Here is an 8,078-nt window from a genome sequence, read left to right as displayed (position 1 = left end):
CTATGTTCGTTCTCTCTTGCAGGTCCGCTGGCCGTGCGGCGACATTGGCCAAATCGCGGAGCAGAACCCGCTGAAGTGTGTCGTGTATTAGGAAGCGCTTTCTTCCTACCAGGTTTACCTTGCAAGCTGCTATTCATTTTCTAAACCGCTGAGACATTGCTCGTACGCACCTGTGTCAAGCACATATAATGACGAATACGAGCGTCCCTTTGTTCTGCTCTGCAGCATCGTTCTAGAGCGTGTTTTCCTTGAATATAGTTTCACTCTACCGAAACACAAGGTGGTTGACCAACCAACGAGATTCAATGTGTGTGTATGTCTGCACGTATTTATATAGCGAACCATTGTTCATTACCATTATTAGCGGTTAATATATTACATTTCGTCATTTCGTGAAAGTAGTCGCTTTGAAAGTCCTAACCTGGGGCTACGTTTAGAGCTACACTTCAACTAGTCCACAGATATAGCGGGGGTTGCGTGAAGAAAATAACTTCCTGGCACCACCAAACGTTAATTTTGTTCGTGTGTTGTGAAGTGGATCAACTAAAACTAGCCGATTTCTCGACCAGCCAAAACTTAACAGAAGTAAAAGTTGAACTCTTTTGTTTTTATTCACACATTCGGTACTGGAAAAATACTGACCTCGACGCAATGCGAAAGTGACAATCTACCGAAGCAATTTTCACTCACAACGGAAATTCGTGCGACAGTGAAAATAGATTCCAGAAGATCTATACCAATACGAAAATTATTAACCACCATGGCTGCTTCTTTCTTTTCTTTTTTGTAATCTTGGCTGTGCATGTCGACAAAGAGTGAACAAAATGTATAGCCCCAAAACACGCACTCAAGCCCTTAATTACAAGTATTTCACCGGCAACAGGTGGGCTGCCGTCATGACGATTGAGTCGAGCGACACTGCTCTTATGTCAGTCCACTCAGGCTTGCACAGAACTGGTTTACTCATGCAAAATGAATGCCTTCTCGGAAAATAGAGTGAAATAATTGTGCTTACCCGTGGTCATTAGGAAACCTGAAAAACTTCACAGAGGTGGAATTCCCAGTGTTCGAACACCACAGAGCCGCGCAACACATGTGATGCCCCGATTTAGTCATCTTCGTCTAATGCTTGGCCGACCTGGTTTCCTGCGTCTTCCGTTCGTTGCACGCATGAGCAAGCTTCTCTGTCTTTCCCATATCCACACTTGGGACGACAACCGAAGCAGACGACCAAGCGCGATCTGACTTGTGATATCGCTGAGCGAGTGGCAAGGGTGAGCGAGGCGAATTCGACGGATGCACGAGGGCGACCACCTTCCCGCGCTTCGCCCGAATTCACGAAAAGAGAAATAAGAAAAATACCTTAGGATGTCCGGCAACCGCTAGAAACGCGCATGTTCCTTGAAACCGAAGCTAGCTTTACTTTCCGGGGGCTGATCAAAGCACGAAACTTTGGCGTAGGTAATACTAGCAGCGGTAGCCGCTGGCAGCAAGCCGGGCGGTGGTGTCGCCGGCGGGTTCACAAAACAGGGCGCAGCTGTTTTGAGATAGCAGCTATACTGCAAGCGGGAGATAACGTGCAAACCAGCAGCGAGCACAGCAACAGCTGCGGCGATGGCTTGGCATCTAAGCGCCGGCCAAGTGGTCGATATCGACGGAGCGTGCTCAAAAAAAATTGGAGGCACGCTTAAGCTTCGCTTTTAAGAGTGGAAAGCGATAGCGTTATCGGGCCCCGTTCGCATCATATTTTTCGTTGAGTAGGCTTCACTGCAACACAGAACGTGGGAAAGCCAGTTTACAAAGACCAAGCTTACACCGATCCCCTTAAAGTCGGCTTCACTTTTAAACAGAAATGCATTGCTGGGAAGACGTTTTTCCAGGGGCAATATAGGTCGCCTTATATTAAATGTGAAGGCCCTAGCACCTTTTTTATTATTTTATTGATTGTTTGCTATTGGCCCAAAGCGCGCGGGTGTCCAAAACGCACTAGGCAGGCGAAGTCCCAATTTGACCTGCCGAGGATGCGAGCGTCATCTGGATATGAATTTCGCAACTAACCTATCCGAGCAGACCGCTGTCGGCATGGTAGAAATGCTGGAAAATGGGTTTGTGTTGAGTTTCCTTGTAACAGAATTATGTTTTCTCGTACATTCAAATTACAATCCGACGCCACCATGTCTGTAGGTTGTGGTTAAGTCGTACTTTACCATTTTTCTGATAGATTTCACTGTGAGATTTTCAATTTCTTTTGTTCACTAACACCTTGCGCCATGCGGAGAGCGGTCGGGGTGATTCGAGATGATTTTCTCCTTCACTAACACCTTGCGCCATGCAGAAGGCCCGCGCGGTCGGGGCTCTGGGTGGTTGGGGATGATTTTCTCCGCCACGGACGCCGACATCAATGCCGACGCCGGATTTTCTGCGACACGGGGCCCTTAACGCTATCGCGTTCAAACGCGTCCGCTCACATCGGACGCTGGCGAGCGAAAAAAACTGACATCACACGGGATGACTCAGAAATCCGTAGACAACTTTCTTTTTTCAAAATTTGTCGCCATTGGTCACGGTGTTTGTGTATCGGTCAGTCGAATGACAGCGTACCCATAATTAACTTCAACATTTTCTAGCCCGTTTATTCTATCTATTAGTATAATTTCTGAGCCTGACGCGTGCACGTGGCATAGGTAGCTGACATTTCTGGGGAGTTAATTTGATTCTGGAAGTAAGGTTGGTTGATAGTTGCGATTCCTGTGCAGCGGTCCTCGTCGTCGTCTTCGTGTCATTTACCGCGTGCATCTCAACAACAACAACATCTAAAATGCAACACGCACCGACTAGCCCCATTCATCGCTCTGTCAGAAAAGACGACGGCGCTTGGATTCGCCCTGACATCAATAAGTGTTCCGTCAAAAAACAGGCGATGCTCAAACTGGCCAAGCAGTGCTGAAGGCAACGAGCGATGACTATGCGCGCAAATAGCGGCTCGTTGTGCCGATCCGGAAAACCAGCGCAACAATCTCACTGTCCACCATAGCCACTGGGACCGCCCCGTACCAAAATGTCTTTTGTGTGGCACGACAAAGAAGGTTTCCACCAGGAGACAGCTGGCCCAGTGCCTCTTCTGCTGTCGCCGCTTCTCTATCACGCACCCCGCCCCCAACTTTCTTCGGGCGTCAGGAGGACATAGCGCGGCCACGGGGTCCTTAGCGACGCCGGCGTGGGCGCGCCCAAAGAACGCATTAGGAAGAAATGGTTTCCCATTACAATGACAAAACAGGCACGCCAAGAGCCGTCCGGAATGAACGGCTGCTGCCACCTTTTGTGCGCAGGGACGGCCTAGCCCATAAGTTGGTAGGCACGTCATTAAGGCGTCAGAAACTAACTAATGAGCGTTAGTTCTGGCGCCCGATGTGCAGAAAGAGCAAGAAATATCCAACTGTACCTTTTTTCGGGCAAAGTGAACGCACACAAGTGAAAAAGAGAGAGTTAAGACCAAAAGCAGGCAGGTCAACCTCATGCGAGGGTGCCCTAATGTCAGCGCCAGCTCTCGCCGTAGAAGTGTGGTGTCTAAAAACCCTAGGAGGAGAAGAAGGATATAGAAAATTACTTGTATTTTGTTTTTCATGTAAGACGCATGAGGGCTCCAAGAGAGCTCTCAGTCAGATAAACACCTAACATTTCTGAGCCTTGCGATACATTTCTGGCTTCTTAATTGACTAACACGCGGCACTAGGTCATAGACTTAGGATTAGGCACCTCAAATGCACATTTGCATGATGACGATGATGTAAATATGTAACACTATAGCCTACATAGTGTTAGGTATGGTGTATTCGCCGAAGAGCGGAGGCCGGGATCATTGCGGTACCACAGTCAAACAGCATTCCACCGAGTCAACGTGAACACAGAAATCCTGAAAGATTCGGCATTCCTACCAGAAGATGCGTTTTTCAGTGGAGACAAACTGGTAGACTTCAGCGTGGGTAGACTTCGGCGTGGGTTTCCGCATAACTTGTGAGAGACGCCAGGACCTGGAGTGGCTTTACCTCCGGGCGAGCTTGGGCCATTGGCACTCTACCCGGTCGTCAGTGAAACACTGGGACTGGTATGCTTGCTTCCCCTTTTCCAGAATCAGCTTGGGGGCGCGCGTGTGCTTCGTCTCATCCTTCTTCTCCTCGGAGGCGCTGACCGGACTGGTTGATTGGCACATTACCTATTTTCCTAGCGAGCGATCTAGGGAAGACGGACTGGTTTTTAGAGACATCCTCAGTGTGTGGACTATGCCCCCTCAGAACGACGTAGTAGCTCTGACATGTAGCTTCTGCGTGCTACGATGTACTGTGCTCCGTGCTCCTGCCAGCACGAGTATGACCTTTCTCTGTAAATAGGTTTGCCTCTCCTATGTAAATAAACCCCCTGTTCCCTTCCTTCAACCTCTCGACCTCGTGCTCATCACTAAAGAAGCAACCCTCGTCAAGAAGGCGCGGACGACGGCGTAGGCCCGCTAAGCCTCCGTGTGACGGCCCGGTAGCGTAGGCCAGCTACCTGTTTCGAGACGCACCGGCGGCGCAGGCTATAGGGCGACCCTCAATGTGACGCCAGACTCCGAGACCACGATTCCCAATTTTAACAATGGATAATCAGCGCTGCTTTGGAGATAATCAAGATATACCGATAAGCATGGCCATCCTGGGTGCGCACAAAAGAACATTACAAATGTACATACACTGCATATCCACTAACGTTGCTGGTTATCTATGTATATAGCTCTAAAGCTAGCGAAACATTCTACAACCAGTGCCTATATACTACCTCAAAGGCGGCGAGAATGACTACGGGGCCAACGTTGTGGTAAGACCTTTTGACCCCGAGAAATGAAGCGGCAAAGAGATGTTTATAATCCGTTCTTATAAAGCTCACCTAAGTGAATATTCTGCTGTCAGCATAGAGATATCGACTCGCTCGCTGTTCAATCCTTGCACGAGCGCAGGACAGATATGAACGTCGCCTGTTTGTGGAGTCGCGAATGTAGAACCGTCAACTTATAGGTTGGGTGCCTCTATGGTCTTATTGCGCTATTGGAACTTGTGCTTACCAGACCTGGAGAAAAAAAAATGAGGGGCAGCTTCACACTACTGGTGCGAAGACTGCGCAAACAGCGAAGCTGGCGACCCCACCTAGCTCTATCTCGGTTCAGCCAAGTTCTTTTGAGGTAATGCTTCGAGACTCGGCCGCGTTCTGCGCAAGATCACCCCGGAATCATCGACAGCCCAAGGAGCAACGCACACTCCGTCATTAAAGTATCTGGAGGCTTCTGGACGCTCAAACGCTTTTGTTCGGTTTCGCGGACTCGTAACTCCGGATCTTCTGCGAATCCGCGACGTTTCGCCGCCGCTTCCGCTGCGCGATACTCGGGATCGCACCGAAGTCGTCTCACTCACTCTCGAGTAGCGGCGTGGCGGCTTTCTTCGGCCGGTCCATCCTTCGCTGCGATGTTCTCGGCGCGGAGATGGCGGGGCTTCGGTGTCGCCGCGGCGGCGACACGGAGTTCTATATCCCGTGGGTCGGCGCACTGACGTCACGGCTTAGCTCCGTGCATAGCCTCCTATATTTACTAAAAATATAGGAGGCTATGCTCCGTGTCTGCGCAGCCGCGGCAAACCACTCCGCACGGCACGGTGACGTCATGGTTTGGCAAAGCGAAGGCGAAGCGATGGGGCGCGCGCGATGGCGTCACGGCTCACGCAGCTGCGGCGAAGCTCGACGCGGTCGGCGCCGCTGGGGTGAAACGTTGCTAGACCACGCATGGTGACGTCATCGCCAGGAAGAGGTTTTGCGGCGTACACTCGATGGGCCATCCTCGAGCTTAAACAGGTTCGCTAGTTCGCAGGGGTATGTCTCATTGCGCTTGGACCCTTTCTGCATTACCTCCAGGATCGGTCACAGTTGCTGTCCGCACTACGCGACCTACACAAGAGCTTAAACAGCTCTGCTGTTCAAAAATTGTTAGCTGTCCACTGACACGACAGTGAACTGCGCACCACTGGCACTATTTCGTATGGAAAAAACAAAGTTGAATTGACATGAAGGAATTTGCACCTGCTGAGAGCGAGCAAGTTGTGCGGCTCTGATCGCAGTTACTTGAAGTCCTTGCGCGCTACGAATATAGGCGAACCTTCGTGAGCTGGAAGTGCATGGAGCCAGTGTCCAACGTACGTCGACAACCTCCGACGAAGTGACAAGAATGCGTTTTACGCCCCGTCCAATAAAAGAGTGAATGTATTTACTAACCTAACAAATCACTTTACAGTTAAACAAAGTTGTCATATGGACGTTGAAGTGAATTCAGTTTCCACGCCAAGGGCGCCTGGTTCGTCCCTGTGTACGTCAGCGTACGTCCCTGCCCGTGGTGAAAACTAGTGCGCTATCGATTATGCCAATATTTCATGGCTCTCAGGCTCCGGACCCCCGGATCATATACGTCAGTCACGCGCCCGCTGATACGTGTGAGCTGCTGACGCTCGAAACGTTTCTATACCAAACATTGCCACCTGGTACCCTCCCTTGTTCGTATAATGTGCCTGTCTCCTTTAAGAAAGTGTCACATTTTAGGCAAACGTTAGGAAGTCTCCGTCGCCGAAAGCGGCATCGACTGCAGAAGCCGCCGATGTTATGCGCGGAGGCACAACTGCATGAAATAAGTTATCTCTTAATATTAAAATTTATGCGGGCGAGAAGAGACGGCCTCAACGAACACAATAAAATGCCACTAACGAGTTTTCTCTTCACGTACACTTGACGGATTAGCATAGAATAAACCTTCTACAATATGTGCTGTCATAAACTAAGACTGCGCTTTTGTTACATCGCTGGCAGAAAGCCATGAATAATGGAGCCGCCGCGCTACGCCGGACATGAGTCCATGCTGTGAGTGGTTTTAATAATGCACAGCGCTAAGGCTTTCTTCTTTCTCTCCCTATCCTTTCCGGTGATATCCTTCGTAAGCTTTCTGCTTCTTGGGCTTTGTTAATCTTTCCTATGCAGACGTCTAACTACCTCCTTTCTTTCGTACCTTGTCCGCACCCGTTAATCCTTTTCATTAGTAATGTCGTAGAATCCACTAGCTGTTAATATGACCTCTTGGCTTTATTAGTAATAAAAAGACGTGCTCTCGGAATTAAAATTCCCGCGCTGCAGCCTGTTCTCAAGGTTCGTGACCTTTACTAATTCATTGCGCGGCATTGCCATTATGGGCACTAGGCCATTATGCCTATTACATGCATGTAGCGGACCTTATACCCCTGTCACACGGGCACTCGAAAGTCTTTTGAGCAAAAAGACTTCTCCCGAAAAATAATTTCGCCCACAGACACACGACAGAGAGCGATCTCTTGTTCAGAAGCGGTCTTTTCTGGAAGCGGAGTTCGTCGATCTCCTTTACGGCGAAAAGGAGTCGCCTCGAAACCAGTGGGCGCCAGCAATTATTATGTATTAAAGAAAATAAGCAAATGCGTACTTTTCTCTCGCCTTGGCTCATCATAGAAAGTAATTTGATGTCGCACAGAAGTGTTGTAAACCCAGTAACGCTGGAAAAGTAGCCCAATGTTGCCAGACAAGCATGTGCACTTCGCTAGTTCTGCAAACGCTCTTTAAACTACTACAATAAATCTTTACATTAACGTTCTTAATCAGGCGTTGTTAAATTTATTTGAAAAACGTGTAATATACAATAGTTTTCACTTTATATTTCGAGATACATCAGTGTATTCTGGTCGACATTGTTTGGAACGCTAGCGCCACGCTTTCGGTAGCATGTCCAGAAGGAAACACTAAAATGAGATCGTCGGTGCCGTGTGTCTGCTGCGCAAAACCTCTTCATTCAAAATTCTTTCAACTCCGTAAAATAGTTTTGCGTGCTCGTGTCACAGAGGTATTCTCCATCTCACCACTACCGTTCAGCACTACCAAAGCAACGGGGTGTATAGCAAGCTAAACATAGTTGCATATGTAATGGCCTTGTAATTGGCAGGTTGAGACATCCGCACTTTTTTGGCGCGTATCACGTCATAAAGATAGAA

The sequence above is a fragment of the Dermacentor silvarum genome, chromosome 2, assembly GCF_013339745.2.
Source record: "Dermacentor silvarum isolate Dsil-2018 chromosome 2, BIME_Dsil_1.4, whole genome shotgun sequence".
NCBI lineage: Eukaryota > Metazoa > Arthropoda > Arachnida > Ixodida > Ixodidae > Dermacentor > Dermacentor silvarum.
This window is presented reverse-complemented; position numbering follows the sequence as displayed.